Source organism: Eptatretus burgeri, chromosome 2 (assembly GCF_056783735.1).
Source record: "Eptatretus burgeri isolate ZD-2024b chromosome 2, Ebu_testis_v1, whole genome shotgun sequence".
In the NCBI taxonomy this organism is placed as follows: domain Eukaryota; kingdom Metazoa; phylum Chordata; class Myxini; order Myxiniformes; family Myxinidae; genus Eptatretus; species Eptatretus burgeri.
The window spans coordinates 53,461,012-53,484,116 of record NC_140962.1 but is presented as its reverse complement, the minus strand read 5'-3'; the positions used below and the strand labels follow the sequence as shown (position 1 = coordinate 53,484,116).

Below are 23,105 nucleotides of genomic sequence, written 5' to 3'. Positions count from 1 at the left end.
TCTACTTTTACGCGGTTATTTCTTCAATAAGACTTATTTTATATTTCTCACATTCTTTATGTTTCCCATTTAAATACCAAGGCTGTTTACATTTCCACTCTTTGGCTTGGTTATTGCTTGGTTTTATCATTTATAAATCAGTAAAAAGAAGGCGGCAGCCTGTTAAAATTCCCAACCCAATATCTTAATACCTATAACCATAAGGGAGACGATTGATTCCATTCTCGAAAATATATATTTTATCCTCAAAAGCTCCTAATGCTTTCTTATTTATCTCTTCTGTATATAATTGATGTTTATAACTTCTTATTGAATTCATTTTTCTGTACTCTTCCTTCTTTAAGGTTAAACAGTTGTAATAATGTTTAAAGTTTATTGTTTCCTTGATTATAGTTTTCTTTATTCCCTTTAGCTTCTTATCACACCTTTCAATGTTATCATCATCAATATACAGTACGTGAAAGCATAAGACCTTGATCTCAATCCTATAAATTCACTCGTGACCTTCCCACCCAATTTATCTTTAAACTTACCAATAACCTTTTTATTATTTGATGAAAACAACACATCACCTGACTTGTAATTACTTGTATCAGATATATCAATATTATCAATCATATCCTGAAATACATCACTTGTCTTAATTTCTAATATAATACTATCCGTATCCATATACAACAATGACACATTATCCTTACACTTTGATTTTAAATTATTACAGGCCCTCACTTGACGACCTACCTGTTTAACGACCGCTCAGACTAACGACCAGCTCTCCGACCAGTCGGTATTGTATGCTGTACGAGAAATTTGGTTGTGGAAACGGCAGCGCGGTGTCTCAGTGGTGAGTACCCCAAACCAGTATCATACTTTGAAGGATTCGATGACGAAAATGTTAATCTGAATATCTTTTTTTTGTAACTTTAATTTTTTTCGTACATCATTTTTATAATTTTTGTTGATTGTATTTTTATGTTCTGTAATATGTAAGAGTTATGCAAATTAAAACAAAGTTATCAAGTTGGAGTTTCCTTTAGACCTTTTCTTTATTCAGAATAAATAAAAATGATTACCTGTATTTACAGTATGCAAAACGAAGTAATGTATATTAGAGCTGCTTTCCTCTATTATTTCCGGCTCCTCGCTTATCAACCAATTCGCTTACCGACCTGGTCGTAGGAACGGAACTCAGTCGTTAAGTGAGGATATATGGTATAGTAATAGTCATACATTAACGACATTGACAAGTCAAGAATTGTTCCTATATAAATAGGTTTATCCATTTCAATACTCTCTTTTTTCAAATGAATACCACAAAAGTTCTCTGAAAACACCTCCGCTCGCTCAAAACTTGGTCGATTAATTAACTTTGAAGCCTGTTTCCAAGATGCAGCAAGTCTTATGTTTTGTCAATTCCAAACATTTTCCATAGTCTTTCCAAATACAGCATTATTTATTAATTTATAAAAGTACTTCGCAAAATGTGTTTTTGCTTCTGTTCTCCTTTTTGTATTAAAATCAATATACAGTGCTTCTTTAACCAATTACTGTTTAAATTTCAAAATCCGATTAGTTATCCTCACTCTCAACTCAACAGATAAATATTGTCTTGAGTTCCTTTGATGCAAAACATAACTTTCTTTGTCATTTCATGTAGTCAGTAGTTTTTCTGTAAATTTACCTTTTATATTAAATGACTGTTGGTAATCACTTAACCATTCTTTTCTTGGACTTTCTTTATCAGGAGCATCAGGTAGGTCTTTATGTTTGTGATGAAGTTCTGGATATTTTAAATCAACCTCAAAATAATATCCAACTTCAGCTTCATCCAATTCTTTTTGAGAGGAGACAACAATGTCATGTAAAACTTTTTCATAATGTTTTTCTTGAACCCATCTAAGTTTTCCATAAGGTAAATATTGAGACATGCCCACCCATACAAATTGTTAGCATCATAATACATGGTGGTGGTCGTATGGCAGCTTAGCTGCTGGGGTAGCAATAATTTCTTGAAGCGCGACTGTGTTGCTGATGCAGTGCCCCTCTACCAGTACACACACTGGAACTGGTACTCATTTCGCCGACCTCGGAAGGATGACAGGCTGAGTCAACCCCCTGGTGTATTAATTCAGCAGCCGACAGGGCTTGAACTCAGGACCCTAGGATCCCAAGCCGCCACCCTAACCACTGAGCCAACACCAAGCTACAGCATAATACATCAGGTAAGAGTTGTCCTCATTCTTATTTTAATCAGGAAGATATTTGTTATTTGCTTTAGCATATCTCTTGGAACATACTTGAGATATTCCTCCTCTTTCAGCCTTCTCTATCATTAAAAGCATATCTATATCACTGATTAATTCCAAATTCTATTTTGTCATTTTTAACATAGCACTCCAAGCCAAACCTGGGGCTGAGTAATAGTGAGCGGGATCTAATCCATAAGAATTTTTATTATGACAGACTGTTCTAAAAGTTTCAAACACATCAGCCAATAACAATACATCAGTTTTAAGATACAAATCATGATATTTTCCAAGATTCTTCATATTAAACTTCTCCCAAACCTTTTAAGCTTGTTTATAATCTCTATCGGAAATATGAGTTTTATTCAACTTGCGACAGAAACTTTCCCTTGAAGGAAGTTGTGTTTCTTTAAACTTCTCAAATGAATCCATGTAGTCATACGGATATATTCCCTTTTATGATAAGAGACCAATCTCTTCTTGATATGAGAAATGTGATTTAAGATTCGGTAAGTTTTTAATATTTGATGCGAAGTTAGATAATGGACTTGCCATAAACTTGAATGTGTCAAGAAATCTGATATGGGTTATGGGGGATGTATGAACTGTTTTTGTGAATGAGATGTATTTTTGATCTGTGTTAGGAATGGCAGAATTATCTCCAGATGTCTTTGAAAGTTCATTTATAAATAGATGTGTGTCATAGTGAGTGTTGTTGTGAGGAAAGACAGGAATAAAGTTTGGGGGCTTGTAATTAAGATTACAACGGGAATGAGCTGGACCTCCATATTTTCCAGTAAGATGACAATGATCCCAACCTTTAACCTCTCCCTCAATTTTCACCTTACAAATATGACAGCTACCATTCTTTCTAAATTCCTTTTTCTCTCCCTTTGTTAATGACATTAGTTTATAGGTTTCAACCATTATTTCACTTCATCTTATACAGTCTTTTTCCAAGAGTCTTACAAACTCCTCTGGGGCATCTTGTCCTCTATAAAGTTCTATCTTGTTGTATTCATCACCAACAGATGATTTGATAATATCTCATAAACCACAAGGAGTATGTTTTTGATATTTATTTGTGTATGATTTATTTGGATTGGGAGAAACAGTATCTATCTTTTCAAGGATACCTTCAAAATCAGCATACATCACAAACAGATGTTTTATAATTTGTTAAAATCTTTGAATGATATGTTTGAACCATAGACTCCTATAGAGAAGGACTGGAACCTCACGATCTCAGGGTTTGTAACTTGAGTCTGAAGGATTAACTTGAGTCTGGGGCTAAAATGACTTCGAGAAGGGCTAGAGACACGATCTCGGGATCCATATAGGGGTTTTTGAGGACGGCAAGTTCAATAGTGTCATTTTCAACACCACCTGAGGTCATCTTCAAGGTCAAAAGGTCATATTTCAAGGTCAAATTACTGAATTTTGGTATTTTTTGCCCGTTTTTGTGTCTAACTCATAGAGGAAAACTTTTGTAAAGTCTATGACAAAACATGACATTGTGCACCTACTGCACCTACTTGCTGATTTCTATCATCGTTAACTAATGTATGTTTTGTTTGTTTCTCTTTCAGAAACTGTCCAGCTGGTGATCTCACAGGATCTTTGTGTTGTTTCCTACTTTGGTGACAATATGCCACGTCATTGCAGCTGCTTTGGTTGTAGAGGAAACTATGATTGGACACCTTATGTAAAGGTTATATCCTTCCCAAAAGATCCTGAGGAGAGGGAGAGATGGATATTGGCAATGCCAAATGAGAAAGAAAGCTTGAGGTGCTTAAAGGAGATATATATATATATATATATATATATATATATATATATATATATATATATATATATATATATATATATATATATATATATATATATATATATATTTGTGAGACACATTTCAATTGTGATTGGGTGTCAGTTAGGGGTGGCAAACAACCCAAAGAACCCCCATCAATATTTCCTGGAGTACCGAAATCAGCTTTGAAGCAGGTGACCTCAGCCCCATGCCCAACATCATCTTCTACATCAGAACCAAGAGCTAAGAAGATGCAGGCAGCTGATGAGGCTGCAGACAATATCCAAGATTTCGACCACTTCTGTGCTAAAATCAGCTCCTATTTTCCTGGCTTTAACGTCATAAAAGACCAGGAAAACCTTTACCTATCAAGAACTGATGCTACTGGACAAACTGTCAAGCAGTTCTTTCATTTCCAACAAGTTCACTCACCTTTTGGATTTCTATTCTTGAATATAGTTGAGAAAGATGGCATTGAGGTGCACAAACGACTTTTTCCTTTGCAGAAGAACAGCCTGCTCTCAAAATGGTCCCAGATTAGATCCATAACTGACCAGGTAAACATCTATGAATGCACAAGCAAGTAAATTCTTCAGCTTGTAATAAGCCAGCTCTGTTGGATGAATGAGGCACACGAGCTTCCTCATTTCACCTTCCTTCTGTCGCAGCTGCATCTTATGTTCAAACCTCTTGATCGTCGCCAATTTGATACTGATACTATGATTTTCGCAATGCAGCTTCACAACATATCACCCAGTGCATACAAAATGATTCGTCGATCCGGCTTAATCATTCTACCATCAACAAAAAAGGTAAAACAGATGCTTGCTAGGAGTCAGCAGGACTCCAACCTTAAAACCTTGTTCGACCAGCTTAAACCACAGCAGCGTTTGGTCAATTTAATGTTTGACGAGGTATAGCTGGTCGAGACATTGCTAATTTCTGGAGGGCATGTTGTAGGATATGCTCAAAATGCAGCAGCGGGTAGTGAACACGAAATGCTTGCTTCACATGCTATGGTTGTTGAAGTTGCCTGCCATTTCTGTGGTCCACGCTATATTCTACGCACTTTGCCCTGCAAAAAACTAACTGCCGATCAGCTGAAGGAACTCCTTATCGAAGCTGCATCTGCTGTAGTTTGTGCTGGTGGTACTGTGATTTCTTTGATATGTGACAATTGCAATGCCAACCGCAGTGTTTATTCAAATCTTTGAGGACCAGGAAGTTGCCACGTGCTGTCAACTCAAGAGCAATCTATGTTCTTAGTGTACGACTACATGCATATCTTCAAAAATGTTCACAACAACTGGATTACTGTTGATTTACAAGACACTCTCATTTGTCGCAGATGGTAATGAGTACAAAGCTTACTGGAGTGATATTCAGAAGGTTTATGAGATCAACTGGACTACTCCTATTCGCTTAACCAAGCTGATGCACACCGCTGTTTTCCCCAAGCCCCTTCAACGCCAGAGCGTACCATTGGTATGCCAAGTGTTCAATGACAAGACTGTCGCTGCTTTAAAGACCTTCAAGGATTCCCTGGGCACCAGCGAAGGCACAATCATCCTCACCCAGATAATGAGTGAGTGGTTCAAGATGATGAACGTGAAAGACCGTTTCTCAGCTATCCATCTGCGCGACGAATCCAGACAGCCTTGTACAGCAGACTGTACAAGTTTCACTAGGCTGGAGCAGGCCTGCCAAATTATATCTACCTGCGCATGGCAAGGAGATGGTGGTTATAAGCTGAAGGTAACTCAGCAAACTGCTGAAGCCTTCACTGTGTCCACACGTAGTAATGTGGAGGCTGCCAAATTGCTTCTGGCAGAGAAAGACTTTGACAACGTTCTTCCTGCTATATTTGCAGATGAAGCCTTGGAAAAGTTTTTCGGCCAAGCCAGGCAAAGAAGCGGTGAAAACTTCTACATTGATGTAGTTGACATTATGGATGCAGCTAAAATTGTAAATTTGCAAACACTCATTAAGCATGACATAATGCCAGAATCTAGTTCTCATGTGATTGATTGCGACAAGAACTGTACAACTTCCATAAATCCAGATGAGTGAAGTGAACTCATTGACGAGATTACTCCTCAAGACACTCAGGATCTCTTGGGGTCTGACGATGCCCTTAAGCATAAAGTAGTTTATTTGGCCAGACACCTTGTTCATAAATATGACGATAGCACTCGTATGGAGGAGATCATTGATGATGAAGATGGTAACGAGGTGTCATCTGAGTTTCTAGATAATTTGAATAGAGGTGGATTGAGTGTGCTGACTATGTCAACCGTCTTTTTTGTACATAATGCCTATAATTTGTATGACAAGACTAAAATGCATTGCCGATTTCATTTTGCTAAGCTGTTATCCTCTGTAGATGCACCTTTAGCTCGTAGTGATGCCGCATGTACTACTTTAGCTAACATTCTATTGAAAGCTCATGTCCTCAATGTAAGTGACAAAGAAAAAGCTTTGGGATGCCTCAGGAGGCAATAAAAGCTCTCCAACTAGTAATAGACATAGACACAGTTGTAATAGGCATAGTGTTGTCACATGCATATAATGTTTATGTGATATGATATATGACAATAAATATCAACGTTTGACAGCTATACACACTTGCATCTTATTACAATCAGCCATCTCTCACCGTTTATGAGTTAGACACAAAAACGGGCAAAAAATACCAAAATTCAGTAATTTGACCTTGAAATATGACCTTTTGATCTTGAACATGACCTCAGGTGGTGTTGAACATGAAACTATTGAACTCGCCGTCCTCAAAAACCCCTATATGGATCCCAAGATGGTGTCTCTAGCCCTTCGAGAAGTCATTTTAGCCCCAGACTCAAGTTAATCCCTCAGACTCAAGTTACAAACCCCGAGCACGGGAGGTTCCAGTCCTTCTCTATAGGAGTCTATGGTTTGAACCTGCTTTTGGTAAATTGATTATGGTTGATTTATGATTACTACAATATTTCGAATGTTGATTTAATCATTCATTTGTGTGAAAGGAGTTGAGACATCTCTTACAAAGACACGTTTTACATTTTCTCTTGTATAGTTGTGATGTGGTTAATCTTGATAAATTTTTGATGAAAGCATAATGTGATTTTTCCTTTGAAGTAAAGTAGAGAAGGTCAATGTGTGTTTCATCATTTTTATAGTTGTTTGAAATTTTTAATAACTGAACTTTTTTGTATCTGTTAATCCATATACATTAACAGATTATTCATTATCTCAAATTTAGGAATATCTCTCAATGACATTGGAAACTTTAACATTTAATGTATTCTCGTATTTCTTATAATGTTCAACCCTTTCAGGTTTCCATTGTGGAGGATGTAAGTGAGCAAGAACAGACCATAGAAAACATTTATTATCTTTGTTTTGAATATTAACAACCGCTTTCTTAAGTTTTATCTCTTGGTAAATCAATATAAGAAGAACCTTGAAGAGGATCTGATTTTAAGATGTGTATATCTAAAAAGATTATTTTTGGAATAGCTAATCCACTACCTACTACAGTGTTATCAACATCTTGTCAACAAGAATATCATTATGACATCTATCACAATGTTTTGTTTCTTGGTCAAGTGGAGATATTTGTCGAAAAAGATTGAATGTGTGTTTGTTGGTTTGAAGGTTTTTTTTTTATAACATTTATATTCATGATTACAAACATCGCAGTATGTTGTATTCACCATAGTTATATAACAAAACTTTGCTTAAAATATAATTTTCTTGATGAAAATTCCATTTAATTTGAAAGGTGAATCTGTGCTTGAAACCATTTTATACTCCAACTTTTTTTACTTAATAAATACAATGTATCAATATCAAGACACAAAAGACAAGTTTCAATCAATCTCTTCATTTGTAAAAGAGACTGAGAAATGTGTCGAGGATGTAAAATTGAATAAAGATAAATATAACGACTACTGGATAAAAACAATTATGGTGAATAACAAGTCTGAAGACGACGATTGTTCACGAGCGGTATTTGATGATGTAGATTGTTTCAGAAGTCAAGGATGAGACAATGTGATAATGTTTGACCAAGTTATAAAATGATCAACATGATGTGGTACGAGTGACAGGTTATTAGCTGCAAAATGTCGAAAACCTGGTTTCGTTCAACAACTTTCAAAATTTGACCTTTGCATTACCTTTAAAGGTCACAAAACAATGTTGTGGACATTAAAAGAAGGAAACAGGATACGTGCTATAGCTTATTGGAGTTAGTTTGTCGAAGAAGGTCAAAAACCCGGTTTGATTACCACAACTTTGAAAATTTTACCTTTGTGACCTTTTAAGGTCAAAGGTCAAGGATTATGACCTTTGGTGCAAAACTTCCTCTGGAACATTCCAGGAACAATATAACGTCATTTAGGCTATATGGAATTTCGCACTCATCGGATTATCCATACTTTGATGAAATCAGCGTAAAAACAAACTTGAAGGGGGCGCCACGGGCAAGGTGTTCGAGATAGAGCAAAATGGTTTCAAGACTGGAGGTGGGGAATGACCTCAAGATTATGCATAAAAATATTGTCATCCTAGCTCTCAAAGTTTGGGCGGTCGTATGATTTTTACGTCAAAATTCGAAATTTTCTAAGTTCGTGACCTTGTGATGAAAATGAAAAAAAAATAAAAACATTAAAAAAAAAAATCAAGCTCCATGGGGCTATGCAGGTGCCATTGGGCTAACCAAATACCGAAACCACTGCCAGATTTGACAAACCCCTCGAATAAGATGGATTTTTCTGTCAAAATCGCAATTTTCTAAGTTCGTGACCTTGTGACCTTGACCTTGGGATGAAAATGAAAAATTGAGCTCTGTGGGGCTATGCAGATGCCATTGGTCTAACCAAACACTGAAACCCCTGGCAGATTCGACAAACCCCCTAGGAGAAGATGCAAATTGAAATTGGCTACCCCCTAAAAACACAATTCGCAATTTTCTAAGTTCGTGACCTTGTGGCCTTGACCTTGGGACAAAAATGAAAAATGCAGCTCTGTGGGGCTATGCAGGTGCCATTGGGTTAACCAAGTACTGAAACCCCTGCCAGATTCGACAACCCCCTCGGAGAAGAAAAATTATGTCAAAATTCGCAATTTTCTAAGTTCGTGACCTTGTCACCTTGACATGAAAATGAAAAATCGAGCTCCGTGGGGCTATGCAGGTGCCATTGGGCTAACCCAATACCGAAACCCTTGCCAGATTCAACAAACCCCTCGGAGAAGAAAATCTTTTATGTCAAAATTCGCAATTTTCGAAGTTTGTGACCTTGTGACCTTGACCTTGGGACGAAAATGAAAATCGAGCTCCGTGGGGCTATGCAGGTGCCATTGGGCTAACCAAATACCGAAACCCCTGTCAGATTCGACAAACCCCCTAGGAGAAGATGCAAACTGAAATCGTCTACCCCCTACAAACACATGTTTTGGGCGTGGCTCCGCCCATAATGGGCGCACCACGCCTATTTACAGGAAAACACAACGAGATCATGATATAAACCTCCCACCAAAATTGTCAGGATCGGATCAAAACCCACGGAGCTATGCTCGGGACAGACATACAGACATACAGACATACAGACATACAGACATACAGACATACAGACATACAGACATACAGACATACAGACATACAGACATACAGACATACAGACAACAATGACGAATATAGTGGTCACTTATTTTTTTCGTGAATATATTTTTTTGTGAACCAATATGAGTTCTTTAATTTCCTTCAGTATAAGGGCTTTTATTATATCTGGAAGAACATCAATTAAAGTAGCTCAAACAAATGTTTCTCCTCTGCTTCTGGCAATATATTCAAAACTAGAAAAAGCAATCAAATAAGAAAAAGTATCAAAAGAGAAAAACCTCATGGATGAAGCGTTAGAAAGAAAAGATAAGACCATCTGTAATATGTAAGGAGAAATTTGTATTTTTTTCAACAACCCTAAAGATGTAAATCCTGATGAAATAAAGGATGTTAATATATCAGGTGAAATGACATTTCGTTCAATAGCAGTTAAGGACCATTTGAAAATTACCTTAAATATAAAAAATGTTGTAGTTGAATCTGTTAATGAAAAAAAGTATATCGATATAGATGGTAATATTTTTTTCTACTAATTAAATGAGTCATTATTGAACTGAAGATTTTGAAGATTATGAGAGTGATGATAGTATCTCTGTTGGAACAGAAGAGAGTTATGATACCGAGAGTTTGTGTTCAAACGATAGTAGTTTTATGAAAGTTGCAAACGATGAAAGTAGTTTTATAGATGATTGTGAAAGCACCAATGAAAGCACCAAAGATGATACCGAAGATGAATTTTATTTGAAGTAAAGTTTTACTTTATAAATATTAATAGTTTACTAGATTTTGAGCCTCATGAATTTCCTGATTCTCCACATGACAAATTTGAGAATTGTCCTGCGTGTGAAAGACGGGGATGAAACACAGAATCAAAAGCCTATAAACAATGTATGTTGTGTGATTATCTTCTCATTAATGAAAATAAAAAATATAAAAAGGAATATAATTCTTTGAGATTTACACCAACAATGAAATACTTTACAACATTCATTCGAGAAATGAATGTAAAGTATGAGGGTGATAAAACACCTTTCCTTACAAGAGAAGAGACAGAACAAATGACGACCATGCTTCGTGGATTGATGATTTATATTATTAACGATTGTCATTTTTCAGGGAAATATCAACACAAGATATTGTATAAATAAAATGATGGATTATATTGAAATTAAACCTGAACTAAGGAAAAATATAGAGTTTCTAAAAAAGCCAATAATAAATTAAATAACCTGTTTTCTAAATTTATAAATGAATGATTTTTTACCCATTTGGGAAAATAAGACAAAATTTAACAACCATAAAAATCTTCCAAATTCATTAAGATATCTCATAGTTGGTTCAAGCGGATGTGGAAAAACCTGCTTACTTTTGAAGATGCTCCTTACTCCCAACTTTTTAGATTATGATAATTTAATCATTTTCACAAAGTCGAGTTTTCAACCTGAGTATCAACTACTGAGGGGCAGATAACAGCAATTTTGAGAGGAATCGCGCAAATGATGATACGAGCATCATATTTGGCACATTTGTTCTCCAGGGGATTCTAATCAAATCTGCCTGATTGGCCATTTGAAAATCCAAATTTTGAAAAATTTGAAAAAAAAAAAAAAAAAAAAAACTTCAAAAAAGCCAAGATCACGAATCAATGTTGGATGCTGGCTGAGATTGGTGAATGTTTCAGAAACATCATCAGACGGTCCAAGTCTGCCATGCAGTTTTCTTCCCCTTACCGCGGAAGGCAGACACGACGTCACATCCAGTGAACGCATGGAAGTATGGGATCCCTCGAGCTTTCTCAGGCCCTATTGCAGAAACTACCTCATGGACTGGAATCCATCGTGCCTTGGCTCCTTGGCCAAAGGCAATCCACATGTTCTCAAGACCTAGTTCCTGTAAGGATGGCAGTACAGATATTGTTATGACGAGTACGTCCGTGTCATTAGCCTTAATGATAATGGACTTGCTACCATCCTTCGTTGCATCCCTGGCGTGTACAAGTATTCGAGTGTCAGCTTCTTCAGGACAACATGGAGACACAGCATCCAGTGACTTCCTTGTGTTGCTAATGTCATCTTCTCATTTTGTGACAATGACTGTGCTTGTCGTCTGTGCTTCACACATCTTTTCCGCAAGGAAGGGAAACAGCTCATTCTTGTTGGTGTCATCTCGAAGAAAGCTTCTTCCGTTACTTGGGGTGTTACTGGTTCCTGTCACTCTTCTTCTGATTCCTTGCCCCCTTTTCGACCTTGCCTCGGACTTCAGACTTGACTTCTTGTACACATCAAACACTACGTCCACCCTCTCGTACCTGGCACCATAGGATTCCACCTTTGGGATGACGTCTTCTTTTGCATAGTTATCAAATATCTTTGAAGTGCGTGGAGGTAGGGCATTGATAAGTGCTGAGCCATCAATGATGACTGCATCTCCCCTTGGTTCTCTGTCTGGGATGTTCACTTGCGCTTCAAGAATTTCAGCCAGCTGTGACTTCAAATTATTTTTAATATTTTTATTTTTTCAAATTTTTCAAAATTTGGATTTTCAAATGTCCAATCGGGCAGATTTGATCAGAAAGTCCTGCAGAACAGAAATGCCAAATTTGATGCTTGTACCATAATTTGCACGATTTTTCTACTATCGACTACACGATACTCTCACAAGGTTTTAATGCTGGTCTTCAAAAAGAAGATATAATCGGTTTATTTAAACTTCAAAACCAACTAAATGATTACAACATTGAAGATACAATACAACTATTTTGTGAGACACAGAAATATAGAAAGAAATCAACACCGATAACTTGTATTCTCAGTGATAATACGGATGATACACCTTCTCCCCAAGATTTGGATAAATCAAAAACGAACATCGTTATCTTTGATGATTGTGTTAATGAGAGAAACCAAACGGTAATGGATAGCTACTACACAAGAGGGAGACATTCTTGTAATTATATTTATCTTAGTCAATCATACTTTCAACTCCCTCGTCGCTCAATAAGAAACAATGCTAATACTTTTATTTTATTCAAGTTAAATTCAATAGATATAAACAATTTTTGGAGAGACAATCGTTCTACATTATGTCGTAAAACGGAATTTGGGGATGAGATGAAGCACATGCCTGAAAAATATAAATATATTGTTGTGAAACAAGATGAGATATTAAAAGATATGGTTTTTATTTTATAAACAATTACATATATAAATGACATCTATTGTTATAAATCTTGAGGCTAAATCTGCTTCTGGAAAAAAAAACTTTCATAAATCAAGGTTCTTGTAGAGTACAAATGAGAATATTGTAAATTTGCGTAAAAAGCACCATGTTGTTCATATTGTATCAACAACAACCAGAGCAATAAGACTTGGAGAAGTAGAAGGTGAAGATTATTACTGTATTTCAGTGGAGAAACATATGCGATTGAGGAATGAAGGCCAAATCTTTGAGGAGGTTTCTCTTGGTAAAACAAAATATTCACATTGTAAGATTGAGTTAAGGAAACTAAAATCTGGTGGTCTTGGGATATTAGAAACGAATCCAGAAGGAATGAGACAAATTATTAAACATATGAGTGGTAATGGGGTTAAGATTTTATCATTCGGTTTTGATGTTGATGAAGAAACTCAACGCAAATGTATGAAAAGCAGAAATACAAGTATTTGTGAAGAAGAAATTAAAACTCGTATTAATGATAATAAAGAATTTGATGAAATATTTAAAGAAAAGGATTTATTTGAACACATCTACTTTAATGATGAAGAAAAGGAAAATTTCCCTGTTGACCTTGATAATTCAGTGAATGATATTTTCCAATAAATAAATGGATGCAAAAAATAATAGCAAGAAGATTTAAGGAACATCAAGAGTTGGTTTCAAAAGTTGTAAAACAACAGGAAGACATAAAGAAGAAATGCAGGCAGAAACTAATGGGTGAAGAAGCATTTGAAAAAAAACAAGAAAATTTTTTAACCAATTTAAAAAACTTCCCAAGAAAAAATTATAGATGCTTACACATTTCCCACAATAGAATATACTCCTAAAAAACTTCAAATGTTAAAAGATTTCAGTCAAATGACGGAGGAAGAATTAGGGCATAGAGGAGAATTAGAATACGATGAAGGATGATTTCAACAACTGGAAGAGATTAATCAACCCCCTGATTATATTGTGAAGGCTCTTCAAAACAATGAATATTCAGTGGATTCAAAAACCAAAGCAGGACTCATTCCAACAGAACAACCAGCAATATTTCATCTTGTTCAAGAAAAGGGATTGATATTTAATGAGGAATTAAGGTTCTTGAGTTCTGCTCAACCCGCTGTAAAACTAACTCTGAGATGAATGTTTCTTCTAGCAAAAGATGGAAAACAATGTTCAACTGTGAGGGATGAATCAAAGTATTTTGATAAACCACTGGAGATGAAAAATAAGGACGATGGAGTACATATTGATCTGCTGGACTCTCATAATTATAGGGTTAGTCTATCTGGTAAAAGTAGGAAGAATGAGAAGGAGAAACACACTATTCAGGCTTTAAGTAGGCTTGGTCCAGGTGTTCGTTTTCTTCCAAATGACTCATCACAATTAGTTAATAGACTTATTACTGTTAGGTCGTAAGAAGGTTGGAAATAACAATTGTTTTCATGAAGCATCAGCCATTTTAGACCAGTTGATGAACATGAAAATAATTAATAAATGTCAATACAAAGACATTTTATCCCATATTAAAAAAGATGAGAAGCACAATACTTCGTTTTAATTTCACAAGCGACCACACATCTACCTTCCCATACCCACTACAACTTGACGCAACAAAAGAATATGAGGTGTCTTTATTGTCCATGGAAACTTATAATACCTTGTTTAATATCACCGAGAAAAATGACAAGTTTAGTTGTAATCCAGGAAGTGGATACAAAATGATAACAGTTTCACCCGGAGCATATGAGATTTCTCAAATATCTTACGAAATTGCTCGCCTTATGAAAAAAAGGGTGATGAACCAAAAAAATATTATTATAGATATTCAAAAACCTACTTCAAAATCAACAATTCAAGGTTGATTTCACAAGTGATAATTCATTTCGAGAGAGTTATTGGGTTTCTCCTCAAAAAAGATTGAAACTATTGGGACGTTTAACAGTGATAATGTCTTTCAAATATCCTCAGGCATAAATTCGGTTTTTATACACTGTACTTTGATTGTAGGTGATTTTAATGATGGAATAAGAACAAATACAATATTTTATTTTTGGAATTTGGGTGTTCTGGAAGGAAAGCCATGATATCTGTGGCTCATTTAAAAAAAAAAAAACAGATGGTGATTCTGCTACTGATAAGAATAATGCATTGAGTGGTAATGCAAAGGTGAAACAACTTCACGTTTCTCTAGATGGAACATTTTATCCACAAGACAGATTGGAAATTAATTGGGAAAAAAATGATTATGCTGAAGCATACAAGTCTTTCCAAAAGGTGTGTGAAAGCAATGGAAATAAAGAACCCATTTTGGATATGACAGCATTTAAAAGTCTGCAAACAATCTATGCGATTGACCTGAGTGCTCAAAAAGAAACTATAAAGTCTAATCGAGTGGACACTTCCCGATACATTGAAAGAGGAAAGAGTGAAGAAGTTGATACATATTGTTTGCTTTTGGAAGAAACAGAATTACATATTAATACCGATAATGGTGTTAGGATTAGTCTCACATAATTTTTTTGATAAATAAATGAGTAGTAAAGTACCAATTGGGGTATATGTTAATCAAATCAATCTTCATAAACTATCATCTTGTATTCAAAATCAAAAGCCTTGTATGATGAACATTAATACAATTCAGAGAAAAGGAGCAGTAAGAATTGATATTTTGCTCACAAGAGAACAGGTGAAAATCTTGAACGATCCTGGCTCACTTAAAATTAAAATGTCAAACCAATGTTGAAGAAATATTCAATAAGAGAGACGAGTGGAGGATTTCTCCCATTTCTAATTCCTTTATTTGCTGGTTTAAGTGCAGCTGGAGCATTGATGGGTAGTATTTCGGAGCGGTGAAAACTGCCAACGAAAGGAAGGCTCAACCCCGGGCTCAAAAAGAGTTGGAAAGACATAACAAAGAGTTGGAGAAACAAATTAGTGGAAGTGGTGTAATTGTAGATTTTGCTGAAAAACTTGAAAGTCTGCCTGATAAAGCGAGATTGTTAGTTGGAGATATGCTTTCTTCTATCGCACAAGCAGATGTAAAATTACCTAAAAGGGGTAATGGATTATATCTTTCTAATATATAATTGAGCATTGATGAGTGGTTTAAAGAATTTGGAAAGAATACAACATCAAATTTATAACTTATCAATTATTGTAAGAAATTAAATAATTCATTATGTGGTTATTTGTATGAGAGATGAATTAACAAACGTGTCTAAGCATACAAATAATATTATTATGAACTTAGAAGATCACAATGGGAACGGTTCTCATTTGGTTTGTATTTTTAATGGTCAAGACAAATATTATGTTGACTAACATATACCGCGCTCTGCGCGACATGTTGGGGTGGGTGTGTTTGAGAAAGGAACTGATGCAGAGTATCAGTAGTAATTTTACTTTAATGCAGTAAGTGGAATACGATTTCACTGTTTCAGAACCATTTTATTTACTTTTTTGTACCATACACCTCATATGGTCTTCGAGATAATGTAAGCCGAATATCACGTTACTCGAGCGCAGAACAAAGTCGAAGATAGCGCGACACGAAACCACAAACTCGGAAATAATATAAAAGATAGTTATGGTCTTCCACCACCTGTTGAAGTAATAAAATTCTTACAGAATAGTGTTTTTCAAACATTTAAAGTCCAATAATTAAATTCCAATTGTTGTGGTCAATTATGTCTATTTGTGTTATTTCAACTCAACAAAAATAATTTTTTTAATGATATTATTTTTAATCTACTACAAATGACATGTTGGAAAAGATGGTTTAATCTTTGGTGTATCCCAAGAACTGGATATTGATTTATCAAATTATTACACAAAGGCACAGGCTGAAAAACAGAAATATAGTATAGCAAAAAAATTCTGAAAAATGCTTATAAATTAATAAATTATCCAAGCCCGACTGACGCGAATGACTTTGTGAGATTAAGGGATGTATGACTATATATATATATATATATATATATATATATATATATATATATATATATATATATATATATATATATATATATATATATATATATATATATATATATATATATACACAAAAGCTGGCTGGAGTGGTAGTTGAAAGACCTATTTCTTGGGTGGCATTATTCAATTCTGAAAAAGATTGCACATTGTTAAATACCTTCCTTAACTCGTGTCTTTAACACGATTCTTTGCCAAGGTAAGGTTGCTCTCGCCACGGCAATGAGCGGAATAGCGGCGACACTGCTCCCTTATGGCCGTACACTTCATTCGCGATGCAAGGTGCCATTATCAATAAAGGAAAATTCCGTATACAGCATCACTAAAAATGACAGTATTGGTATGCTCATTCAGAAATGTCATCTCTTAGTTATTGATGAGGTTTCTATGTGTGATAGATGTATCATCGAAGCAGCTGACAGAACATTCCGAGATGTCCGAGGAGTCGATAAGCCATTCGGCGGTACAGTATAACCATTATCTTCTCTGGAGACTGGCGGCAGATCATTCCAGTGATCAGACGCAGCAGACGGGCACACACTAATCGAGCCACGATTAAGCAATCTGTGCTTTGGAAACACGTCCATCTTTATCATTTGACGGTCAATATGCGAGTTCAAAATGCCAGCTTCGACAATGAATTCGCGAATACTCTCCTTCAGATTGGCGAGGGTTGACTACCTCTCCTCTCACATGTCGGCGGATTCAAAGTGCAAATCGAGGGAAAGTACTTCCAACAAAATATAAAATCTCTCATCGATTTCATTTTCGACAACCTCGCTCATCGCTATCGAGATCCTACATGGCTGTGTAGCAGGACTATAGTGTGCCCAACCAATGATGCCGTCACAGAAATAAATACAATCGTACTTTGTGAATTTCCAGGCGAGGAAAAAATTTATTTTAGTAGTGACAAAATCATTGATGTTGAGAACGTGCATCAATATCCATGTGAGTTTCTGAACTCTATCTCTGCATCTGGAATGCCGCCTCATAAATTATGGTTGAAAATTGGGGCACCAATTATGTTACTACGCAACTTTGACCCAAAAAACGGACATTGTAATGGAAGCCGATATATCATACAGAACCTACTTCCCAGCATCATAGATGCACGACTATCTACCAGACCCCATACTGGGAATAGACTTCATCCCTCGGATGCCAACGGTACCATCAGAGGACCTATTTCCATTCCAAATGCAAAGAAAACAATTTCCCGTCCGTCTTTGTTTTAGTATGACCGCGAATAAGGCCCAGGGACAAACATTGAAAAAAGTTGGACTATATTTGAAAAGTGACTTTTTCAGCCATGGCCAGCTCTATGTCACCATGAGTAGAGTGGGAAATAGTGGCTATATCAAAATTCATGCAAATTCTAGGGCATCAAGAAATACTCTTATTAACAATGTAATATACCCTGGAGTCTTATGAATGATCAATCCTAAGAAAAAATAAAACAACAATTGGAGGCAACACAAAATTGTTTGCATTGTACATTTTTTGTGCTTTTGATTTCATATGTCATAATGACTGCCCGTAGGGTGGGTACTCTGCTCGTAATAATAATGAGTCAATGACAGAGACACACACACACACACACACACACACACACACACACACACACACACACACACACACACACACACACACACACACACACACACACACACACACACACACACACACACACACACACACACACACAGATAAAGACAGAGGGAGAGAGACAAAGACATAAAGACACACAGAGAGACAGAGGGATAACCTCTGAACTTTGACTCGACTCATTCAATGTCAGAGGACGTGAGAGAATTTTCTTCCAGCCAACAAAAATGTCATTCAATTCTCTTCTGAACGATCGAATGTCTTCAAGGAAGTCATTCATTTTTAGCCACTCGTCGTGTAATTCAAATAACTCATGGGCCAGATCAGTTATCAACGATGTTCTTATTAGGGACAACCTGTTAGAAAAAGACATACAATAGTTGTTGGTTGTCATGATATAATTCTGTATAAAACAAGAAATAATGAATACATAAAATTCAATATAAAACAAGGATCTCACCTTTCATCTTGTGAAAACGATTGATCTGCAAGGTTGTAGTAATAATCTGAACGCTCCATATTCGAAATAAAACACACTTGGCAAGTTGGTTTAAATAGGCAACTTGATGACGTCAATGAAATGTGAAAACAATGGGTTTTTTCAGGCTGTGTCTCACATAGGAAATGAGTCGCATTTTTGCTTCGGGCGAGGCAGCTTGGCTGACTCCAGACTGACTCATTTTAACACGAAAATGAAACCGCTTGCTTTGAATGATTTTGAGAAAACTTTCGTTTAAAATATATCCTTTTTATTAAAGTTGTTTTTGCTTGCTTTTAGATAAACTTTGTTCTGTTAGTGTTCTGATGATTTAAGATATAACCATGAGAGACATAGGCACAGAATACTTCCTCATTTTCACAGCACGACTGTGCTCTTAAAGTCAGTTCCCCATGTTACAGAACCGAAGGAGGGATAGTGAACTCCCCTTTCTTTCGTGCTTGAAGAGATAAAGTGAATATACTTGATGGAAATGAATGTTATACGTAAACTAAGTTATTCCCTAAAGTCGAACATGAACAAATATTCATTGGTTCGCTCTTTGAGTGGAATGAAAATATGAAAGGGAAGAAGTGCATTAATCAGTAAGTCTCACTCTTTCATCATCTCAATTTTACATTTGCTTGTTTGGGAGGGAAGGGGATAGGTGGGGAGAAAATTACTCATATTTTGAGTTTTTGGGGCTTGAGTCAGAAAGTTTTTTCCTTTCCCCCATTAATTTGAATGGGTGTCCCAGAAGCCCCATTTATCATCTCCTAATGTGAGACCATCCGTCCATCTATCTTTAACTAATGTTGTCCCTAGAAAAGTGTGTGTGTGTGTGTGTGTGTGTGTGTGTGTGTGTGTGTGTGTGTGTGTGTGTGTGTGTGTGTGTGTGTGTGTGTGTGTGTGTGTGTGTGTGTGTGTGTGTTTTTTTTTCTCTCGATATAACTGTCTTTTCTCGGGACAAACATGACTCAAAGAAGGATGTAGGAATGGGTTCACATGGTCATTTCTCGTGACCATCCCAACCTTGTTTCCATACTTTTTGGAGGAACATCCCTACATCCTTTTGCATTTTTACCTCTGCCACCAAAGGTGAAGGAGGTTATGTTTTCACCCCTCTCTGTCTGTTTTTGTTTGTGTGTTTGTCTGTCTGTGTGAAGGATATCTCAAAAAGTTGTGGACGGATACGGATGAAATTTAATGGACATGTTGGGTGTGTAACAAGGAAGACGATTAAAATTGTGGTGAAGACCCGAATCCGGATCAGATAAATTTTTTAAGTAATTCTTCACCATTGAGAGATAGGCCCAAAAACGATATACAGCATCATATTTCAAAAATGTATTGGGCCTGATATGGTCTCATGGATCAGACATTACGTGGCGGAGATATGTGCTACACCAAGTGCCCTTCTAGTTAAAGAATGTTATTTGTCCTTGTGAATAATTGAATTGGAAGCACTTTCCTTGTTATAAAAAAACAATGATTTGGCACGATTTAACAGGACCAGTCGGAGGTACAAAGGTGAAGAACAAGAGACATAAACAGGAGGCACACAGTATTCAGAAGCAGACACATGCTTTGCCTTGCACATATGTGCAAACCTTATTTGTTCACTATATCAGCAAGGCAGAAGATCAAACCAGACATCATTACATAATTTTTTTAAATCTTATTTTATTAGTTTTGCTGAATTTTAGTAGCCATACATAACAAAGACTTGTGTTGTCATAATCACAAACTCAAAGTGCACAAACTACACTTCTACACTATTTGGTTGGAGTGTAACATGATCTTTTGTAAACAAAAAGTTACAAAAGTCAGTTGTTGCTGTTAAAACACTATTACAGTCAGAAAACTCTGTCCGAGTCAATCAAAGGCACTTGCTGGAGAACATGAGATGTAAAATCCATATTGTCAGGTTTGTTACCTTCCCCACCAAAGGTGAATGGCGTTTATACATTTCACCCATTTGTCTGTCTTTTTGTCTGTGAGCAGGACATCTCAAAAGGATTTGGATGAAATTTGGTGAAGAGGTTAGATGTGTGACAAAGATATGATAATCACATTTTGGTGATGATGCCGAGAAATTTAAAAGTGATTCTTCACCATTGAGAGATCACGCTAAACCGATACATAGCACGATATCTCAAAAAGTTGTGGACGGAGTCAGACGAAACTTGGTGGACAGGTTGTGTGACAAGGATGAATTAAAAAAAAAAAGTGTGACCCTAAGGTCACTTGTATTTCAATGGAATCAAGAAACTAGTCCAATGGTGGGGGAAATGTCACTTGCTGGAAACTACATCGAAAATGACCAACATTAATTTTATGTTTTCACCACTGTCTGTTTGTCTGTTTGTTTGTTACTTACAAAATCTAAAGATTTCGGAAGTATATTTATCGGTTCCGTATTGTTTGTTTGTGTGTGTTTGTTTGTTTGTTTGTTTGTTTGTTTGTTTGTAGGCACGATAACTCGAGAACGGAAGAAGCTACCAATGTCAAATTACACCAAGTGATTCAGGAGGGTGATGGCTAACGCTGATTAGATTTTGGTCAAAATCGGTCAAAGGTCAAGGTCACAGTGAGGTCAAACATCCAAAAAAAAGGTATAACTCGAGAACGGAAGAAGCTACCAATGTCAAATTAAACCACGTGATTCAGGAGGGTGATGGCTAACGCTGATTAGATTTTGGTCAAAATCGGTCAAAGGTCAAGGTCACAGTGAGGTCAAACATCCAAAAAAAAGGTATAACTCGAGAACGGAAGAAGTTACCAATGTCAAATTACACCAAGTGATTCAGGAGGGTGATGGCTAACGCTGATTAGATTTTGGTCAAAATCGGTCAAAGGTCAAGGTCACAGTGAGGTCAAACATCCAAAAAAAGTTATAACTCGAGAATGGAAGAAGCTACCAATGTCAAATTACACCACGTGATTCAGGAGGGTGGTGGGTAGCACTGATTGGATTTTGGTCAAAATCGGTCAAAGGTCAAGGTCACAGAGAGGTCAAACATTCGATTTTTGATGGTTTGGTACAGAATCATCTTAGAAACTTCTGGTTTGCATCGCTACCTTCTCTAGAGACAGCTTTTATTAGACAAGGTCAGAGGTCAAGTTGACGATTTCGTAAATACCAGTCTATGACTGCTGGCTTGTTTGTTTGTAGGGTATCTCGAAAAGTTGTGGACGGATTAGGATGAAACTTGGTGGGCACGTTGGGTGTGTGACAAGGATGAATCGGTTTGATTTTGGTGAAGTTCCAGATGTGGATCTGGACACTAGAATTTTTTTAAGTGATTCTTAACCATTGAGAGATAGGGACAAAAACAATGTAGAGCACCGGTATTTCAAAAAGTTGTGGATGAGTTATGACAAAACTTGGTGGATCCATTGGTAAGTGACAAGAACATTTTGATTTGAGTTCGGTTAATGTCTGGATGCATATCCGGCCTATCAGTGGGCTACAAAACAAACTGTTCAGCCTGGTGGAGGTATGCGCTCTACGGAGTGCCGTTCTCATTTATGCATGTCACACAAACCACCACAACTGCAACAGCAAATAGATTTTAGTGGTGGTCATGCTTGTGTGACCAAAAATGGTCAGTGCAGTCTTTTCAAAGTAATTTCAGAAGTCTTGTTCTCTTAAAGAACATTATTTAAAATAATAAAATAAAATTTAGAAAAACAGCGCATGAGGAGCTTCCTAATTTTGGCGAAGATGTGTAATGGCAGTGCAAGTGAAAGACCCTTTGCCTGCTATCATGGCAACCATAGCTCATCAGCTGGACGACAAAATGCCCACGATGCATGAGGCTTGGAACGTTAATGTCGAGCAAGCCTCGTAGAGTGAAGTCTGAAGATCCTGGCTACGATTCACATGCAATTTCGATGAACGGATACACTATAAAGATGGCATGACAATGCCAGCTAGGATTATAAACATTGAAGGTGAGTATCATGGCAACTTGGTATTCCTGGTTTGATGTTCGTATTTGAGTGCACAGGGTCGGATGCCGAAATCCCAGCTTCAAGTTCCGTGCACTGAGTTTATTTGACGTTTCTCTACAGATGCCCGTCCAATTCATGTCAAGGTATAATGATGCCTACCTGTGTGTCGTTACCTACCCCTCCTGTATTTGATTAAGT

At 36.5% G+C, this 23,105-nt stretch overlaps 1 protein-coding gene across 4 annotated transcripts in view; it reads right to left on the bottom strand.

The window, feature by feature from the left end:
* The window catches only part of LOC147032063 (osmosensitive cation channel TMEM63C-like), a 107,545-nt gene that overhangs the window by 82,024 nt on the left and 2,416 nt on the right, over positions 1-23,105 (bottom strand). The window lies entirely within an intron of this gene.